Source organism: Diadema setosum, chromosome 11 (assembly GCF_964275005.1).
Source record: "Diadema setosum chromosome 11, eeDiaSeto1, whole genome shotgun sequence".
NCBI lineage: Eukaryota > Metazoa > Echinodermata > Echinoidea > Diadematoida > Diadematidae > Diadema > Diadema setosum.
In genome coordinates, this window is record NC_092695.1 from 11,083,275 (window position 1) to 11,088,255 (window position 4,981).

The following is a 4,981-nucleotide window of genomic DNA, read 5'->3' on the forward strand; positions in this document are numbered from 1 at the left end:
ATAACCATGTACAGTGGACTCTACTGTTGTCTTTGTGGTTGTTGCCTACATGGAGTTACTCATAAGGCGTTTTCACATCAGCCCGATAAACAATCCAAGCTCGAGAAATTTTTCGCGATTGCGAGTTAGCGCGCTATTTCATTTCTTATTCACATCAGCCCGAAGAGAATCAGCCCAAATTTTTGTCGAGCTAATTCAACAGCTGAGTATGTGCAAACCGCATAAGTAATGTGTGTGTCCTCTCAAAAATTCCTCGTGATTTGTGTGCAGTTTGCCTCGATCGATCGGGTCACACACGCTAGGCGTAATGAGATGCATCGCGCTAATTTCTCGAGTCGTTTTCACATTATCAAAAAGCGCGCTTCTATCCCGCTACATGTATTTCAGACATTGCCCGAGTTGGACTCGAGAAATTTTCTCGATCAGAGCGATACAATTAGCACGTTAATTTGTGTTCACATTATCAAATAGCGCGCTATTTCGCTATCGGGAAAATATCCCAAGTCAGAAAATAGCGCGCTATTTCGAAACATCGGGCTGATGTGAAAACGCCTATATTTGCCAACATACAAATGAAACGTATAGATTATGCACATTAAAAACCTGCTGAATTTTACCATATTTGTACATGTATGTGGGTGCCATGAACAAACTTGAAACTGCAATTACTCATCTACTGAACTCATAACATATTACAGTGCTTGACTTAATGACTTTCAGTTCTAGAAAACATTTCTACAAATTCCTTGATTTGGGGGCTCCCCCCCCCCCCCCTTTCCCCTGCAAGACCATCTTTCTGGGTAAGATGACAAAAATGCTTCTGTGAGTGTGACGTATGCTACATGTGGATGCTGCCTCCGCAGTCTAACACACAGCACACATCAATGTGCACATACATGTATAGATGACAGAAATTTTACAGATTAATCTTTTATTAAATTGTCTTCTCAATCGGACATCAAAACTTTTGCTCTTTCGAGGAGTCAGTAATTTAGTATCCCATTAAAAGAGTTCAGTGTTTCACCATAACCCTATTTATGTTGTATAAAAAGGAGATTTTACAGGTGGGGGGGGGGGGGGTGGAGCAGTGTTGACAATGGATATCACCCTTATACTGAAGTTTGAATCTCTTGATAAAGAGAACCCTTTGCCCCACAAACTGCCATTCACAATCACAGTAGTAAACTGGGGTCTCACCCATGCAAACTAATTTTTACAATATGTTGTTTTCAGAAGTCATTGAAAGAGAAATCACAACAACCCCCAAGTGAAAGTTTATAGACATTATTCAGGCTTCAAGGAAGATCCAGTGGTATGGCCAAATGTTCTTTTTAACCCTTGAAGCTGTGATACAGACAGATATACATGTATGTACCACCACATGAAATCGGAGACACCATCGAGAGGTAGAGGGACATCCAGTGTAATGTAAAGCAAGATATTTTCTCTGCATGCAATTTTTTTGCAAATTACCACTGGCACTCTATGCACATAGTGTAGACAAGAACTTTCACATGCATTTTAATTTTGCCAATCTTTGCTCTTGCAAAATGTGCAAAATTAGAATGCGTGTGAACATTTCTTGTTTCACAGTATAAATAAAGAAAAACTTCATTTCATGTTCAGGCTTGCGTACATGGAACGTTTTTCGTCGTGTGTGTGGGGGGAGGTGGGAGGGCAAGATGTGATAGTTTTTTGTTTTTGTTTTCAGTGGTCCTTTTTATTAATTCCATTTCCTTTGAATATAGAAGTTTAAAAAAAAATTAATATCATACATGACATTTGTCATAAATGTTCATGCATGTACAAAACATATTCCATGAAAACAAGAATAATCATTCAATTCATTTTAAGGCAGAAATCAAGCAGAAAAAAAAAATAGGATGAATTATCCGGTCAAGTTCTTTTTAACTAGAAAAAAAAAATAATACTAATAAGTACATGTGCAATCATAGGCAAATTAGCCAAGCACTAAAAAAGAAAAACAGAAAATGGAATCTCTATTATATTAAAAGAACAACAGCAAAAAAAAAACAAAAACAAACAAACCTACCCTCGTTCCCACCTCGTTCCAACCTTCCCAGTGCTGTTGGTTGGGTCAAGGGTCTCACACACACACACACACACACAAACACACTTTCAAAAGAAAGAAATTACAGGGTGTAGCTCTCCAAAGTCACAAGGTTCTCTTGCAATTTTTCTGCCCATTTCTTCTCTCTCTCTCTCTCTCTATATATATATGTATATATATATATTTCTTTTATCTTTTATTTTTTTATGATTTATTTATTTATTTTATTTTTATTTTATTCTATTTTATTTTTATTTTTTGTTTATTTTATTTTTATTTTATTTTATTTTATTATTTTATTTTATTTTTTTTTTATTTTTTTTTTATTTTTATTTTTATTTTTATTTATTTATTTTTTTTTTTTTTTGGGGGGGGGGGGGGGGGGTTCCAGACCCCTTACATGAAATTTTTGTGATCCCTAGCCCCAGAACCTTGGCCACAGGAAGTGGTAGGTATACTCTGAGGGTTTGTCTTATTGTGATTGTGAGCCTCTAAAGACTCACAAAACAAAACAAATTAAAAACAAAAGGAAATATCCCCCCAAAATACACACACAAAAACACATACACACACACACACATACACACACACAAAACACAAAACACAAAACACAAAAATACAAAACAAAAACAAAAATGAAACAACAAATAAGGCTCACGTGGTATAGAATTCACTGACTGAAGATATTTTATTTGTGCAATACAACTAACATGTACAAAACATGTCTCCATTGGCAGAAATGCACAATATCCCATCCATGACATCTCGCACACTCTTCAAAAATATTTCCTTTTTCCCTTTCCTCTTTTCCTTCTGCCTTGCTTGTCCAACACTACAGAAAATATTTCATAGCTGATGAATGCCTGATGATCATTACACAAAACAATGAAGAAGATATCAGATATAGCTGCATAACCGCAGGAACAGTGTTAGACAGGATCGAAGTCAAAACCCTCCTGTCATTGATGAATGCTTCGCATTAGATCCAAACTTGAATTCAGAGCAAGTTTGACTTTTGCCAAAGTCAGCATGCTATGCTGTACATCTGATACGAGGCCCTGTACGTATTGCAATGTGACTACACACAAAAATTCAAAGGCCCACATTCAGATAGAAATACATTTTACATGTTAATAGGCTGTAGTACGGAATGTTGGCTCCTGTTCAAAGGAACACATTGCAACACACACAAAGAGATGTTTCTCATGAAGAAATACATAGTTTTCTCTTGAAGTTCATACAATGAGGGCAATAGAATAAATTTTTCACTACATGAGAAATTCTAAATGCCTATATTTCATTTCCAAACTAAACAGAACATGGTGAGAAAATGGGTCAAAAAATTTAGAGTATAAGAATTAAAGAAAAAAAAAAAGACATGCTTTTTTCAAGAGGACAGCACAGTCAAAACTGAGCCTTTAAATTTCTATTACATGTACAGGAGGCATTGATTGAATGCCTGGTTACTGTAAAACCAGCAATTATCACATGCATGAAACTTTCACTAATTTGGTGAGCCACATTTCACAAACGTTTCTGTCCACACAATCCAGTAGATGTAATATTCTGGTAATATTTTCAATTTGTGAAAGTTTCATGCACTAATGTTTTGGTTTTACAGTACATGTATTTTCACATTTTCTGTTTGCATTGCCATAATGAAGAACAAGAAACATGGATATCAATCATAATAAATTCTGATGCTGTTGTACTGACTTAGCTCTCATATTAAACAAAGTCTACCAACTTTTGATATAACTAAAATGCTTGAAGAAATTAGTTTATTTCATGCATATTCAGTCAAGCTCTTGTGACCAGCAACACCTCCTAGATGTCTTTATGTGCCACAAGCTACAAAACAGCATCAGTGAATAACAGGAAAAGAGGAAATTCTCAAATTTTATGGATCTCCCAAACAACAAGAGATGCAGAAAAATTTCAAAAGTGTCTCTCACTCCTTGTTTATGGTTTGTATTTGTCATCATTACACATAATCCCACTTGTAATATTTTTGCAGTGTAGTATAGCAGCTAAGACTGATGGATTTGTTGAGATTGAAAATTATGGTAGTGTGTTAAAAACAGCGTAGATTACAAGTTTATGCCTCGGTTAATATCGCCTTTTGTCTTCTGCACCATATTCATCCACAATGCCACCAGTCAGTGGTGGGGAGCGGTGACTAGGACAGGGGTGAAAACCTGGACTCCCTACTAACATGTCAGTGCTTGCATGACAATTCAAAATGTCAGCTAGCATGGAAAAGGAATGGCACATGCAACATTTAGACATTCCTAACGTTCAGTTAATGGGGTTAAGAGAGAAATAAATCATATTCATTTGGTTTCATCCTTCCATCAGAGCAATGCAGTAGAATAGCACACCTGAACTAAACTTCACCCTACCAAAAAAAAAGTTTCATTCCTGTTGGTTGCTGTCGATAAGATCAATCTTTTTAGTGCCTGTCAATATTCCTGTCAAAAGCGACTTAACCCTATTCTAACTGGGGGGGGGGTCAAATTGACCCCCCCCTCGACGTTTCGCGCCACGATTTCGCAACGCGCAAAGCTTTTGCCGCGTTGTTTCACGACTTTTTTCATTGAAGTCTCCCGCATATTTTGAGACCAAATTTGCGACGTCAGGGTATACCGTTTTGAAGTTACGCAATGTTTTGCATATGCATGTCAACCAAAAAACAGCTCAAATTCATGATATCGTGTACAAATCCAATGCAAATTGTGTTTTTTGGTTAAATTGATATAGATTAGATTATTTCAACTTTTAACCACTGAAATTAATCAATTCTAGTGTAGATAAGCCTGAAAAAGTGCCTGCAACAAGTTTGGGCAAAAAAAGAATAGAAAACAAAAGGTCGAAAAAACAATAAAATACATAAGAAATTAACAGAACAAT